Source organism: Haemaphysalis longicornis, unplaced genomic scaffold (genome assembly GCF_048455015.1).
Source record: "Haemaphysalis longicornis isolate Haplotype H1 unplaced genomic scaffold, Haemaphysalis longicornis Haplotype H1 scaffold_1, whole genome shotgun sequence".
Lineage (NCBI taxonomy): Eukaryota > Metazoa > Arthropoda > Arachnida > Ixodida > Ixodidae > Haemaphysalis > Haemaphysalis longicornis.
The window spans coordinates 332808586-332825832 of NW_027526203.1; positions in this window are offsets into that span (position 1 = coordinate 332808586).

Here is a 17247-nt window from a genome sequence, read left to right on the forward strand (position 1 = left end):
CTGTACTCCCGCGGACTACACATGATGTCATCTTGGGGATCGACTTTTTGAAGCAGTGTGGTGCTACGGTTGACTGTAGAAGTGGAGAAATTTTTATAGACGGCACTGCCTTATCTGCGCTTGTTGAAAACCCTGCTGGCCACAAGACCGCTGCGTTGGACACATTTTGCGTGTTGGAGGACACCATCATGCCAGCACGATGTGCCCTATTTGTCCCAGTATGGTCCTCCGGAGCCCCAAATCGTGAAATTGACGCTTTAGTGGAGCCCATTTCCGAGAATTGTGCCAAGAAAAACATCGTCGTTCCTCGCGCGGTTGTTACCGTTGTCCATGGTCACTCTACGTTGTGGACTGTCAACTACTCCAGTGAGCCCGTCGTGTTGCCAAGAGGTCTCAAACTTGCCCACGAGATTCCGTATGCGCCCCCTTTAATAGCAGTTCTGAACGACGAGTTGAACGCATCCGTTAATACTTGCCCAGTGGACCCCTCCAAGTTCCTACACATGATTAGCGAGTCACTTCAACCAGATGAACGCCGTTCTCTAGCCGATCTTCTGTCCAAGCATGCAAGTGTTTTCGACTTCTGTCACAACCAACGGCATTTTCCAATTCCGCCAAATCGCACTCAGCATTCAATCCATACTGGGGGAGCAAGACCGATTCGTCAGAAGCCTTACCGTGTTTCCGCGCCAGAGCGACGCCTAATCAACGACCAAGTCCAGGAAATGCTAAGGAATGGCGTAATTCGAGAATCATGCAGTCCTTGGGCAGCACCTGTCATCCTCGTCAAGAAGAAGGACGGCTCATGGAGATTTTGCGTCGACTATCGACGCCTCAATGCTGTAACTAAGAAAGATGTCTACCCGTTACCCCGAATCGATGACGCCATTGATTGCCTTCATTCAGCTTCCTATTTTTCCTCCGTTGACTTGAGATCAGGATATTGGCAAATTCCCATGGACCCCAGTGATAAGGAAAAAACTGCTTTCGTAACGCCTGACGGATTGTTTGAATTCAATGTAATGCCCTTTGGACTTTGCAATGCTCCGGCCACCTTCGAGCGTTTTATGGACAGCGTTTTGCGCGGCCTCAAGTGGGAAATCTGCATGTGCTACCTCGACGATGTTGTAATTTTTGGTCGAACGTTCAGTGAGCACAACAGTCGCTTGGTTACTGTCTTGGACTGCTTGGAAAAGGCTGGTTTAGTCCTAAATTCGAAGAAGTGCCGATTTGGAGATCGCCAAACGCTTCTGCTGGGCCTCTTGGTCGATAAGGACGGTGTCAGACCAGACCCACGCAAAATCCAAGCAGTCAGTGATTTCAAAGAGCCGCATTCTGTCAAGGAGCTACGAAGTTTTCTTGGACTGTGCTCCTATTTTCGCCGGTTCATACCTCGATTTGCAGACACAGCCTATCCCTTGACATCACTCCTGCAGAAAAATGTTCCATTCACGTGGACTTCTGAATGTGACGCCGCGTTTCGCCAGCTCAAGCTCCTTTTGACGTCGGGGCCCATACTTCAACACTTTGACCCCTCGGCTCCTACAGAGGTTCATGCCGACGCCAGCGGTATAGGAATAGGGGCCGTGCTAATTCAACGCCATGGTCCTAATGAACATGTTATTGCCTACACCAGTCGGGCACTGAGTAAGTCAGAAAGGAACTACACGGTTACAGAACAGGAGTGTCTCGCTGTCGTCTTCGCCACACAGAGATTCCGCTCCTACCTCTATGGACACCCGTTTACCGTCGTAACTGATCACCATTCGCTATGCTGGCTCGTCAACCTTAGGGATCCTTGCGGCCGCCTTGCACGCTGGGCCCTGCGTCTGCAAGAGTATACCTTCACAGTGTCGTACAAGAGCGGCCGCAAGCATGCGGACGCGGACTGCCTTTCTCGCCTGCCACTGGAAACCACGAGCTGTGATGACGACGGTTTCGACGACTGTCTTGCTTCTTTGTCAACACCATTCCCCGATATCTCCACTTTCAAGATAGAACAGCGCCGGGACAAGAGTCTGCAGCCCTTCTTCAATTGCGCCCGTGCCGACAAGCGTGATACCCGCTTCTGCGTTCGCGACGGCCTACTATACAAAAAGAACTACTCTGCAATTGGTTCCAGCCTTTTGCTTGTGGTACCGCAAAGCCTGCGCAACAGCATTCTAAATTTCATGCACGACAATCTTACGTCTGGACATATGGGATTCGCCCGTACACTTCACCGCGCCAAACAACGTTTTTACTGGCCAAATATGCGCAAAACCACAGAAAAGTATGTTGCCACTTGTATACAATGCCAGCGGCACAAGCTACCCACTGCCGCTCCGGCAGGAAGGCTTCACCCTCTGAATCCACCCACTGCCCCTTTCGAAAAGGTCGGCATCGATTTACTGGGCCCATTTCCGCGATCATCGAAGGGTAATCGTTGGATTATCGTGTGTGTGGACTACCTTTCACGTTACTCTGAGACCGCCGCGCTACCATCTGCTACTGCTGCGGAAGTGTCTCTGTTCCTGCTCCGCAATATACTTCTTCGTCATGGACCTCCCCGCGTCATCATAAGTGACCGTGGCCGTCAGTTTACAGCGGACGTCGTTGAAAAGCTCCTTCGCGTCTCTCAAGTTGAGTTCCGGCACTCTACCCCATACCATCCTCAAACGAATGGTCTCACCGAGCGAACGAATCGAACACTGTCCAATATGCTAGCAATGTACGTAGCCTCCGACCACAAAAACGTATGCCTACAACACCGCCAAGCATGAAACCACCGGATACAGCCCTTTCTTTCTTCTCTATGCACGCCAGCCTCGCTGCTGCCTGGACACCATCTTCCCTTTTGCTGAACACGACGAGCCTTCAGTGGCTAAGACGCTTTCCCTTGCCGAAGAGGCCCGTAGGCTTGCGCGCCTACGCACGTTAGCCTCCCAAGACCGCTATAAACAGCGATATGACCGTCGTCACAGGAACCTCTCTTACGCCCCAGGTGATCTAGTCTGGCTCTGGACCCCACAGCGCCGACGCGGCCTCTGCGAAAAACTTCTCGCCCATTACACTGGTCCCTTTCTTGTTGTGAAACGTATTGGCGAAGTTAATTACGTGCTGTCACGCTTAACCACCACTGGTCGACCGTCGAAGACGACCCAAGTTGTACATGTGGCGCGTCTTAAACGCTACAACTCCCGTTCCACACTGTGACTCGCCCGGAGGGCTTCGTCTGCGACGGGGGAAGTGTAACGGTCAACCAATTCTACAACATTGGCTTGGCCAAGTGGATTGGATTAGCTGAAGAGGAGAAAGAGGATGCGGGAGCTGGGCTCTCTTGACTAGAGGAAGAAGAAGCCGGACCGCTGCTCGCGTCGTGCTCAACGGTGCTCGACTGTCCCCTGCCTTCGGAGCCTGCGCTCTTGCCTTAATAAATCCCTCCCGGATCGAAATTTCTTCTTGTCCCGATCCAAACGCATGTATTCTCGCCCCATTCGACGTCGTTCCCCTTCGCCATTCCCTCGTGTCTTGTTACCACTTCGACCTGTTACCAATGCTCCCAATCGACAAAATGAAAAGTAGGTGAGGCAGTTTTTGGAGGCAAAACTGCATCACTTGGACCGACCACAATTCCTCCTGAACTACCGGCTAATATGCTGTCTGTTTTTGTCGAAGGTATTCAAGTGGAAGCATTAGTTGACACTGGGGCTAGTATTTCGATGATTTGTGCTAATTTGTGTTCGCGTCTCAGAAAAGTCAAGACTCCTTATTCCGGTCCTTGTTTACGTGGTGCCAACGACAATGACATCAAGCCCACTGCTTATTGTACCATGCGTGTTTCGATAGGAGGACTCCGCCATTCTACCCAGTGTAGTTATTACCTCATGCGCCCATGACCTCATTCTTGAGAGAGCGTGAGACGAGGTCTCGGCGTTTATTGTCCTGCTCGGAGCTAACGTTCCGGGAAGCGCGAGTCCAACGATGATGATGATTATTATTCACAGATGGTAATGGCGATGGGGCGTGAGTGCAAGAGATTGAGAAGCGTATCCCTCGGTGCTCACACTGGCCATGATAGTGGCGGTATCGCTTGCACTGCGTATCACATTAATGTAACGCCGCGAATGCTCACAATATCTATATGAATAATTCTTTGTTATTTTTTTATTTATAAACGTTTCTTGCGAGATATGCAAGCATTTTAAGGAGGTGTTTTCTTAGCATGACGCGTTCCTGTGCGTTAACCATTTAACACAACATAGCGCTATTTAACCTCACTATTTAACCCGCGTTTGTGCTTCCTGAGCGTAACAATCAAACAGCGTCCTTATTGGCCGATATAGATTCGGCGGTGTCCAGTAGGAATCCTGCATATTTCCATGATTCTTGCATTGCGCGATATTTCCTCAATAATTCATAAAAAAAAAAGATTCATAGTTGGATCGTCAGTTTCTTTACACTGTGGCTGTGTGTTCGCCATTCCGTTGTATACATTTTGATGTTCTTCCCTGTATAAACTCAAACTGCGAGTACCGCAACGTCCCGCACTTCGTCTGTGTTTAATCGACCTTGTTTCTTGTTTTCTGTTTTGGGCTTTTCCCCAAATGTGAACCTTCGCAACTCGCCTAAGTGTTTATTATCCTTATTTTGTAAGAGCATTTCCCATCTCCGAGCACGGACCACAATTTCGCGGCACGCATTTAAACGCTTTAACCTTGGCGTAGTGCAAGCTATCGGTAGCAGAGGCCGCCACGCTGACGTGCCGCTGCAGCCGCAGCAGGTTCGCGTAGCTACGCACGTCCTGGCCATTCCATTCCGCACGCACAACCGAACCGGCGGCACGACCGCAGGCCACAGGCGTGTGTCTGCTTTCTTGCGCGGGCCGGAGGTTTGTTTAACGGGGCCAGTGGTCCGCGCAATATCACCCCACGTACGCTCGTACGCAGGTTCCCGGGGCGTCCAATTCCGCTTCATCCCGCGGAGCAGGTCCCTATTTCGTGAGAGCGGTTATTAAATGCTTAAGCATCACTACGTGGACTCAACTAGGAAGCTTGACGTGTCACACTGCCACCGCGTAAGAGAATGCTGTTAATAAAGGGCCCTGCAAGGCCTTCGTAATTACATCCAATACCGCCTATATTGCCCCAGAAACGTCTTCCCAACATTGCCTTTGAGAGCGTTAGTGAAGCCGTTTTTAAAGGGGTTGGCCGTATAGCGGTTTGTGCTTGGGGTCTTGGGGTCCTGGTGTATCAGAGCGCAAGCATACGCGTTTGTAACACTACTGCGCATGTCCCGGCTGCAGCCGGCGCTTATCACTCGCATGTATAAATACTTGCGCGCTGTTCAATAACGCCTCGTTTTCCTTCCCAGCTGCTCGTCTGAACACACGGTGTCAGAAGTAAGGGCGGCGTTTCAGTTCTGCAGTCTACTACGTTTACCAAGCTATAGGATGGAGGCGTAATCGTTGAAGCTTTCGTGGGGCCCTATTCTCGACTGCACAAATTGCCGGGTTTTCGCCCATGTTTTTTTGCGTAAGCACGACGTAAGCAATCAGTGACATGCTGCACCTATAGCTATGACGACAAGCAGTGTAATTTCACGATTCACTCATAAAGATCGCAACCAAGGTATCAAATATTGTGGAAGAAGATAAAAAACACTTGGCATGTACTATAAAAATTAAGACGGTAGCTGAGGCTGACAAGAAAAACACATTTCTGGGGGTCAAAATTGGCGTCAACACCACAAGGCGATCGAGTAACGTTGATCCAAAAGCGAGCGAAAGGCGGATGTCGAACTAAAGAACATCACCAATTTTTTTGCCGTATCTATTTACTTCTTTCAATCGCTTTTAGTAACATAGCTGGGCTCTATGCTTCAATGCAAGCTTTGTTGCGTTATCACCGTCCCTGCCGCCACCACTGCCACGCCATCGTCTGCTGCTATGTTACAAGTTTATGGCGTGATCACAGAAAAGGGCCCATCTCCCCGCGAGGGGGACTCGAGTAAATGCGTCGCATAGGGGGTGGGTGTATTGCGTTAACGTTTAGTGTTTGGGGAGTTGGTGGTAGTAAATGCGTTGTATCAGCAGCTTCTTGACGTAGTTTGAATGAGTCAAGGTATAAGGCGCGTTCGTAGCCTTTGATTCTCTGTCGGCTTTGTGGCGCAGTGGGTAGAGCACCATGTACCTTGCGTTCCGCCCGCAGGGTCGTGGGATCGAAAGCAGGCGCCGGTAAGTATTATTTTTTTATATAGTGTAGGGGGAGGGGTGCGGACCTGTTGTTGAGAGCGAGGAGGGTAGCGTGATGCGGGAGAGGAGGAGTGGGGAAGAGGGCGCACCTGGAACGGCTGTTGCGGACGCCGAGGCACGCCAACGCCGACAACGCCGGGTGACATCGTGAGTTAAACAAATGCTCTGCATTTAAAAGACGGCCTCGACCATCGCTTCTATGACACATAAGAGCAGCGAAGCGGTACGCCTGATAACCGCGGAGCGCACCGATGTCCCCGATTCACTCATTCGTCAAGCTCGACTTCAATCAGCGCTGTAATGAACCAAAAAGTCACTTTCCTTTGTTATTTTCCTCTTGAGTTCGATCATGTGGCCCAACAGCTTACTAGGACGAGTATGGACAAATGCCATGCATTGGGTTCTCTTTGTCATGGAGGGGCTTGTACTGCCCTCTTATGTTGCGGTTACGCCAAACAAATGATTTTTATTTTATTGCCAGACATACAAGCAAAATACTGCACGTTATTTGTATGCTCCATGATCGCTGACTTGGAAGCAGTTAAAACTATAATTTGTTTCGGTAGGAAACATACTTTAAACAGCGCGCATGCGAAACTGCGCCTGCTGCAAATTGCCGCACATTTCGCGGCGCCGTAAGCCGGGGCAATTTTTTGCCCTATTTTGCTTGTATTTTGCGACAAAAACAGCCGCCATTTTCAAGCTGTTACGTAGCATTGCGTCACTTTTACGTAGGCTGAAGTTGCCAATGCATGACGTAATCTTTCCCGCCAACTGTTTAAATTACGTCACGCCTTCTCAGCCAGTCACAGAGGGGGTGTGTATTACAAGCAGTATTGTTGTTCAATAGCAAAGACAGGCTTACGTTGTCCTGCCCGCTGCATTTAGACTGGTTTTTCATTGCCGGCCAAGAATTATGTGCCTTTAGTAACGAGAAATAAGGCAAACTTTAGAACTGGTGTCCGTAAACGACATGAAACGTCAAAATGACGACAGCACACACAACCACTTTGTCAACCGGAAGCACGTGACCAAAATTGAAAGCCAATCAGAAAAGACTTCCGGCAAATTGCCAGAATTGCCGGCAATTTGTGCAGACGAGAATAGGGGCCCTGGTGCACAAGCGATGACTACAGCACTCCTTCCGTCACGGAAGCCCCTTGACACGACGGTCGACGTGCTTCACAACTGGAACGTCTGGAAAAGTGAGTTCGAGCTTTTCGCCACTGCAACCAAACTAAAGCAACAGGATGGAGATATGCAAGCGGCAACGTTTCTTGTGGCAATTGGCGAACAGGCGCGAGGAGCACTTTATACCTTCACGTTCGGAAGTGACGACCAGAAGCTTGCCATAGCTTGAGAGTGGATCCAGAGTGTCTGTCTATGAGACTCGTAGCAAAACATGGGCCCCTGCCGTGGTCGTCGGCACTGCGAGTACAGCACGGTCTTACGTGGCATCTACAGAAAGCGGACAGCAGCTACGTCGCACGAGGGAACACCTGAGGACCACTGAAACCGATACGCATGACTCGCAAGCGAAATCGGAGCCTGTAACGCACATCCCAGAAGACAACACGACTGCAGGCACGAGCCTACGAAGAAGCGAACGTGTTCGCCGACAGCCCCGGCGCTACCTATTACCAGAATAACTGAACATTTACATTGTTAAAAGTGAAAAACGACGTTTGTTTGTTTGTTTTTTTTTCGAAAAAAACGAAGATTTAGCAGAACGCAATCATACGCGCTTGCAACACTACTGCGCATGTCTCGGCTACAGCCGGCGGTTATCACTCGCATGTATAAACACTTGCGCGTTGTTCAATATAGCCTCTTTTTCCTTCCCAGCTGCTTGTCTGAACACACTGGGAGGTATTTAATAAAATGCGCTAGGGCCTTCACACATTGATTGCTAAATGGTTCCTAGTATGGCCACCTAAAATATGTCTTCCCACCACTACATTTGTAGTGAAGGCGACTTTTAGGAAGCCCTGTGTTAGCAGAGCGGCTTACGTATTTATCCGATGGTGCCGACTAGGAAATTCCTGCAATTTTTTTTTCGTCCGCGAAGGCTGGGCTTGACCTTGGGCGGCCCCTATACATGGGTAGTGCTCTCACGTTTCTCAGACATTGCTTCTGAATGCTTTAAACTTGGCTTCAACGGCGGTATTCCAGGGTACCGAAAGCGCTGCCGTTCCCACTTTTCGGATGCTGGCAACGGCGACAGCGGGGACCGCACCTCTAGTTAGCTAAAAAAAACTAAATCGTTTACAAAACCTCTTACACGTGAATAGGCATCCAATTTCTTTAAATACAAAAATAGATTTGCAATTGTACACACTAACAGACATTTACAATATTATTATTACGTGAGCAATATTTCAGGATTGTTGGCAAATTGTTTGCGTCGACGATCCGGGTGGCTTGGTCCGTTTTATTTTGTGGCCCACTATGCATGACGTCGCAAGGGGGTGTAGATATAGTCACGCGCACGAATTAAGAATTACGGAATTTCTTTAGTGCAGAGCCCTGCAGGAAACGTGGGAAAATTTTCGGTCCTAAAGATGAGTCAACACTGTTGGCCCAGGGTCCAAGTAAGTGTCACAATTGAAACCTTCCTCCATGTCGTGCACGGGACAGGGAGCTAGCTGTTGTTGCTCGCGCAGCGACAAATATAGGACAGGTTCGCAACATGTGCTCGGTATAGTCTCGCGCACAGCACATGTTGGGCACAGTAGTGAATCCTCTCATGCTATTCTGAACTTGAAGCTTCGGATTTATTTATTTATCTATATTTAATTAATTAATTAATTAATTAATTATACCCTCAGGGCCAAATAGCATTACAGAGGGGAGTGGTTTACATCGAAAAGACATGGTACATGGTGAACGAAAAAAAAACAGAATACAACGTTAGCACGATTACAACCAAATGTCAGCGTGCTAAGATCAAAAATACATTAAAGGGATCCTGAGTATACAGTTCTAGCTTGTGTTTCACGAAAATGATCGTTATCATTAATAGAAATTTCAGGGGCAAGGTGATCCCACTCACGGGAAGAACGAGGCAAGAACGACTGCGCAGCTGCATAAGTATGATAGGTGATAATGCCAACTTTGTGACGGTGATCGAGGCGATGGGAAAAATACTCGGGCTGTGGAATAAGTTCGTCATGCAAGATGAAATGGTGGCACAATTTATGAAAAGTTGATAGGCGGGACACTTTTCTTCGAGACGACAAAGTAGGCAATGATAGATTAGTTGTCATTCCAGATATGCTGGCAGTGGGATTGTAATGGGCTCCGGATTAATTTTGACCACCTGGGGATGTGTAACGTGTGCCTAAATCTCGAACACACAAGCGTTTTCTCTTTTCGACTCCATCAGAAAAGCAGCCGCCGCGGCCGAGAATCGAACCCGCGTCCTTAGGCTCCGCAATTGTCCAGGAATTATGACTCGGCTTTTTTCTTTCCGAAATGATATTTAACGCCGGCAGTGTTGGAGAAACAAAAAAATTAAAGCCGTGTTACTCAATGTGGAAGCTGTCAGAAGTGCAGAGCGTTGATTCGCCGTAATGGGCTGTAGCGCTGTTATCCGCTCACTGCTACCGCCCAATGCATTTCAAATTTCCCGCCTTCGCAGTGCTTGCGCGCCCCCAGTATGAAACTGCGCCAGCGGGAGTGGTGTTCTTTTTGTGCTTGCTTTTCCTCCCGCACGTTCCGGCGTTGCACTGCCACTTTTTTCGCTTACTATCGTAAAAACAAACCCAACGAGCGTTCGTAACTAACTGAACGTGGGCGCTGTCGGTTAATTACGTATATTTTGCTTCAAATGTGCCTACAGTTTTCTTTGCGCTAAACAACGGAGAGATGTATGACAAGTGCCAGCGGTTCACGAGTTTTGGACGCTTATGGTTATATACACCGAATGGCTTTCGAAGCCTTTGGCTTACGCCACGACGACGGAACGTCGTGTGGCTATACTTGGGTCCACCGAGCGAGCTACGACGACAAGGCGAGCCCCTAAAGTGCTCTGCACTTTAAAAATTTAGCGAGCTGTGGTACACGCCCCGCCCGCGTGCGTGCATCAACTTTGTCCATGCTGTAGAAAACATTCGTGATTTGCCTGGCTAGACGGGTAATGATCACTGACGCGATCTTTACTTCTTTAAACTTAGACCTGATACGGTTACGCTGAGCAAAAAACGCTTTGGGGTGAGGCGATTCGTGTGCCGTGGTTTAAAAAAATTGGATACATGAACATGGGACACGAAACGCAAGAGTACCGTCGCAAACTCACAACTACTTAATTGCACCGAAACATTAGCCCGAAATTCTCCGGCACATCCACAAATATACATTAAATTATACATAAAATTAGCAACAACGTACCAGAGAATCAGCAATGATTGTCCAAGAGGAGAGTGCATTTTTGAAAGGGAGCACGGCGAATTCCCTGACATAGGCCCTTTAACGGATGTAAAACATGTTCCTGTTGATGTATAGGTGATAGCGGCCGGGTCCTGTGCAGAATGATTGATTTTATCTCTTTTTTTCTAAAAGGACACAGCGCAATTTCACAATGGTGTTGCAAATGTAAGGGTATGCACGCGTCTCGTCGTCTCTTGCCCGTTTCATGTAGTTAACTTTTGTCTTAAATAACCACTACTCCACCTTCAACAAAATACTCTTTAGAGAGTTTTAGCATAGCGGCTATTTTATGCTAACGTTAGGGCGGCGGATTACCGGGACCCGAGTGCGCATATGCGCGTGCGGGGGCGGCGAGGAGGTCCCTCCTCACTGGAACGAATGTGCGGGCCCGGCGAAGCATGGGCGACCGTACCCGCAGAACGAATGCGCACCTGCCGAGTCGGGTCCAGGTGCTCGCCGCCATAGCGTTAGCGTACGATAGCCGCTATGCTAAAACTCTCTTTTGACATTCCCAAGATGGCAGAAGGCTGCACTGATCGGTAAGAAAAGTGCAAACTTTCGAAACAATGTTACTTTTGCGTTTCACGCTGTTTCCATGATGTTTCGTGGAACTGAACTAGCGCATTATCCCACAACAACCGCTGAACATTGCATTCCCATAGTTCATACCACAAGCTACTGCAGCACTTTGGAGGCTACATTGTTGTCAAATGGGGCGCCTAACGCACCATGAAGGGGGCCCTGAAACGACATCTCCCTCTCCTTTCTCGGCAGGTGGAACCGCAAAGCCCCGGAGCCTTTTGTCGCTTCCTTCGCGGTGAGTTAGGCGCCGTGAGAGGGCGGACTGTTGACATCAATGTAGCCTTCACAGTGCTGTACGTAGATTGTGGTATGAACTATAGATCAAATCCAAAAGCAGAGGTAACTGTCATTGCCTTCTGCAAAACAAGTACACATATTCGTCTTTTTATCGTTTCCAGCGCGCGTTTTGCGCCGTGCGCAGCATGAACGAGCAGCCGACGCGGGAACGTCATCCACACTAATAGTGGTTCATCCCTTTGCCGCCAGGGGCCGACTCTGTTCGAGCAGCGTGAGAGCTACAACAGTTACAGAAATGCGGCGCCAAAAAGGGACATCTCAAACCTGTCTGTGTTCTTCATACAACTCGCCTACAGAATATGGAAAGCACATATGACAAGCACACAGAGAGTGCGAGAGAGAAAGAGGGCGACAGCAGAGTTTGCGAACAAAGATAAGATGTGCCGACTTAACGTGGAAGCTTACAAAATAAGCTAGTGAGGAGGCACGTGCACAGTACAACCGTCCATTACACCACAGCCCAATGAGTTCAAGTTTTTGGAGACAACACTCGAGGGGTCACGAGGGATGATAAAATGAAAAGCAATTGTTATCGTCGTGTGCTTCGCGGATGCATTGTGAAGGAAGGATTGAATATAAGTGTGGGTGTTTTAAAGCAAAGTTTTATACCTCTACCCCCCAAGGGTTCTTTCGCGACCGTTGGTGTCAACAGAAAGCTCCCGCGAACAAATAAAAGAACTTACTGGCACCGCCAGGAATCAAACGTGGAACTAATAGCGTAACAAAGCGACAGCCCATTTTCTTACTGCTTTAGCTACGAGCCCACGCGGAGACGGGGAAGACAGGTGGTGGACTCACCAAGCACATCTATGGGTTTACCCCTTGCATTCTCGCTGAATGCCATGTGATAGCGTCACGCGACCTCGCGCGCCGCTGTGCGCTCCGTCCACGGCACGTCTAGCGGCTCTGTGCGTGCCTTGCGTGTGTGCTAGGAGTTTCAAAAATTAAAGCAAGCTCACACCAACGCATGCCATCTCACCTCTAGTACGTCAATGTGCTAAAGCCTGTGGCCTCCAGTATTAACGTAAAAAATCACAGCTCCTTGTCGTCCGCCGCACGCCAAAGGACACATCAAGGAACACATTCAAATACTCCTTGATGGCCCAGCCATCACTCCAATCCCCAGCATCAAGATCCTGCATCTCCAGGCTTACATCTCCAGGCGAACGCCAAGAGTAACGTATCCTTGCAGCGCCTCAAACACAGCGTCAATCAAATCATACGCATGATCAGGCGAGTTGCCACCAAGAAGCGAGGCCTAAAGGTATCCGACACCTTTCGATTATTGCAAGCTTTTGTCCTCTCGACAATCACTTACGTCTTCACGGCAAGAATGACATAAAGATGCTTTATATGGGGATTAGAAAGGCGGTTGACCAGGCCGTTGGTCTTCCCATGAGTGCGTCCACAGAGAGGCTGCTTAGCACGGGGCTCGACAACACGGTGGGAAAGCTGATAGAGGGCTATCTTTCTAACCAGAAGCTCCGAATGAGCAGAACTGCGGTGGGTCGCCGCATCCTTCACCAGATTGGCTGGGCAGCACAGAATGTCACTCCGCTAGATGTACTCACGGACTCTCAGCGACAAGAACTAAAGGTGCTCCCTTTGCTTAGAAATAGGAACCCACACACGAGAGGGTCGCCGACAAGCACGGGCTCAAGCGCTCAACACCACCCTCGTTGGTTATCATGCGGGTGTCTGCACAGACGCCTCCCAACATCGAGGACAGCAGTACGCCATCATCGTGGCTACCTCCGGAACCGACCTTCTTGCGTGTGCCTCACATAGACGCAAGGCATCACGGCAGCAGAAGAGGCAGCCATCGCCTTGGCTCTCACTCAACAAGGGGTTCAGAAGGTAGTCACCGATTCCCAACAAGCCTACCGGAATTACCAGTCGGTTTGGGTGTCCCGACCTGCACTGCGTGTGCCAAAAACGACTTCCCAAACGGCTCCATTTAGCTCACCTGGACACCCGCTCAGGCTTCCATGTAGGGCAACGAATACGCCCACCAACAAGCCTGCTCTTTTACCCCCCGTGCTATGGTGCTGCACGAGGACAGTAACCCGCTTGTCTCGTTCAGGGACAGAACCCAGAATTATCGCCTTCAGAGACAGACGCTACCTTCGCCTTACCCTGACCTTTCCAGAGAATAACAAACTACCCTACGGCTCACACAATTCGGCCCCTTCCACACCCGACGCGTCTTCACGTAATGCACACGAATTTCTACGACGCTGAATGTAAATATTGCTCAAAAGTAGGAACAGTCAGCCACATAATCGGGGTGTGCGACTTTAGCCCTGAGCACCCTCCTCTCTTTCCGTCAACTACCCAACAACAGCAACGGGAGATGCTGCTGTCCAGCCCCTCTCTGCGTACCCAGCTTCAGCTGGTGGACAGAGCACAGGTGGCACGGATGGCATATTGGCTACAGTGAAGAAGGAACCACTGCCCTGGGCCGCACTCTGGGCCGTTCAGAAATCTGAGTAGAAGTATTTCCTCTTCCTTCTTCTCCTCCTCCCCCGCCTCCTCCTCCACCGTCTTGGTAGCCGATCTCGTCGCCTCCGTCCGCGGCGGCAGAGATGGAGAAGTGAGATCATCTAACGTCGGGTTTGAGCTTCCTTAAATTTAATAAAAAAGGAGTTTCCACTCATGTGCTACACCAATACAACTCAACCAACCACCGTTCATGCATCACGCATTGATTTAACCTTACCAAGAATATCTCTTTGAAGTAATAAAGTGTGCGGTTAGTGCATTTCACTTCTCTCTTGTTTTGGCTATTTGTAGAGCGACGTCGTAACTGCATGTAACTGACGTCGCATGGGTAATCGTTGTGGGTGCCGTTTCAGCTTTGCTTTCCAACCACATTCACAGGGTGGATTGGCCGGAATTTTTTTCATGAAATGAACAGTTGACAGAAAGCGCTCGTGTTGTCGACTTCTTGTGTTACGTCTGTTTTGCGCTTTAAATATGAAACACATAGAAAAAATATTTTCATTTGAAAAATAATTCCAGCGGTGTTTGAATAGGCTTTAACTTGTTCGCTCCACAGCTAAAGCATAGGTAATGACTGTTCGTAAGTAATGAAAAACTATCAATAGTACCTTGGTATTTTAGTGGGAGGATTAGCGCAAAAAAGACGAGGACGGTGGAAGACAAGACAGGCGCTACTAACAACGGAGTTTATTTTGAAAAGGAGAAGCATATATATGACAGGCATACACTAAAGAAAAAATTACGCCCACCTCCCCTCGCGGGAACCCTGGTGTGATGCAACGCATCTCATGGGGGGTTCCATTGGCGTTTTCCATCGTATTTATGTTTTCGACATTTACTGTTTTACTTCATATTTCACTCGCTTCATATTTGCTGATTTACAGTTTCTTTATAAACTCAACAATAACGATCAAATCCCCTCCGGAGCGAACGGAAATAACTATCTACAGACTAAGAGAATCTCCTAGTGAAATCATATCTTATAAGAATGGTTTGGAGGTAATTATACTTTACAGGTTAATTCAGCAAATTAAGACCACGCAGTATATAGACAACGCCACACAGTGAAGGAGATATTTGAATAAAGAAGATTGCGTTTGGGGGGAAATTCTGGAAATCTAAATTCAACTTATCCAGAAATGAAGGCAGATCTGGAATTAATTAATATAAGATAAATTGCACAAGAACCCTGCTCTAGTAAATTAGGTGGAAACGAGCAAATTGTTTACAATAGCGGGGTATTTGCTATAGAGAAAATTGGCCCATAAATTTCTATGAAAACTGGATCAGGTAGGTCTACAAAATTGTCTCTATAGTGATGTAAAGGTTCATTATATTATTCATACCTGGAAAAGCTTAAGAGCGTTAATTGCGCAGCATTAAAGAAGTTGGTTGGGAATGAAGTATTCCTTGCGACCCTCCGGAATGTCTTCCAGGCTCGTCATTGGCGCACACTGCCTTTCGCCAGCATCCACATAAATGGAAGCTATCCTGCAGAGTGAAATGCCAACACAAATTCGTGCCTTGTTTGGGCCGGTGCAGGCATGCTTCTTCGTCTTGTTCGATGTCTTTATAATCTGCCTACCAGCAAATTTTGCCTGCGTGGTCTACACGGCAATCATTTGACTTCTATTTCACCTAGCTAATAATCCAAGGCATACGCGGGTGCTGCCAGCGCGGAAAACGAAACTAGCTAGTGAGTATAGCCCAATCAAATATTTGTCAGAATATCGCAGCAAACATTGCGGCACCTTGAAGCATCGGTGCCAAAAGTATCGGCAAGGCTGGTGTTGTTTTTGCTATAACACGTTTCCCAAAACTGTCTGTATCGAGACTTTTGCTATTTGTTATTGTGAGGTACTATTTGACTGTATTCAAGGTTACTATTACGATGTTCGATATAATTGTGCTAACATATCGATGGTGCTATAGGTGGTATAAATAGTCGAAAAAGAATCGCATTAGCGGTAGTAAGAAACATCTCTGTATACTACTGATGGTTGACTAGTAGCACCAGACTGATTGTTTAACGATATTTGACAATAGTAAAACTATCGGTACGGTGCAGTGAAAACCGGCGATTGCAATATTTTTATATATTGCCAGAGATTTCTTACTATATCACAGCTGCGGACGTATGAATACCGATAATCTGCTATTGTAAAATTACTAGGAATGTTTGATTACAGACGAAGAACACCAGGAGTCTACTAAATATTGTCATTATATGGAAAAGCATGACGGTAAGCTGGAACATCCGTATAATTACTGCGGAACAATGTGAAAACCGTAAACAGCTATGAAGGAACGATCGAAATTCAGCTGTGAGAATATATCGATATCATACATAATCAAAAATTATGGTCAGTAGACTCTCGATCGGTGTTCTAAACAGAACAGAACAGAATGTTGCTTAATTTTTTTTTGTGTGTGTTTGGAATACTGCCAAGAAATTAGCCCCGATATCAACAATACATGGTGTGGATAATAGATATGAAAAGCGTCATAATCACTCTTTATTAACCGTCATAAATACTCTTTCCCGAAACAGCACTTTCGGCCTGATAGTGTCCTGGTGTTGATGATTATAATCAAATGTGAGGGTTTAGGCTGTGAGAACACCTCTTCGTCAAGTTCAAATATAACTACGCTATTTCTGTGCATTAAACCATTGCAAAACAAAGGGCAGAAATTTTCTTGCTCGCACTGCCATTCCTGGTTCTTAGAAGATAAAAATTCCCAAATGAGCGATTTATTTTCATTTTATATGTTGTTCCATTTAGCGTCCTATTTCTATAAACCAGAGAACGGCCGTCTTAACGTCTCGTGAAGACTGTAAACATTCTGACGCAGGGCTATTCTGAGCCTGTGTGTGTGGGTGTCCCTGTGTCTGTGAGTGAACGTCACACTATCGTCATCCCCATCTGAAGTCAGGCAGCCTGGCAAGCTGGCCTCGCCAGCCCATTAAAACGTTCTCTCCCTCTCTCTCTCCCTCTCTCTCTCTCCCTCTCTCTACAAAGAACGCGTGATGGCAGATACTCAAGAACGCGGACGCCAGCGCGAGGAACTGACATTTTGCTTGGGACTGGCAAGCGGCCGGCAACGTCCACGGAGGCTCGATGACGAGAAGGAGTTTTCAGTCTCGTACGTTCTTCGACGATGCTTCCGAGCCCTCTCGATCTGCCTACTTCAAGTCATCCCGGCAG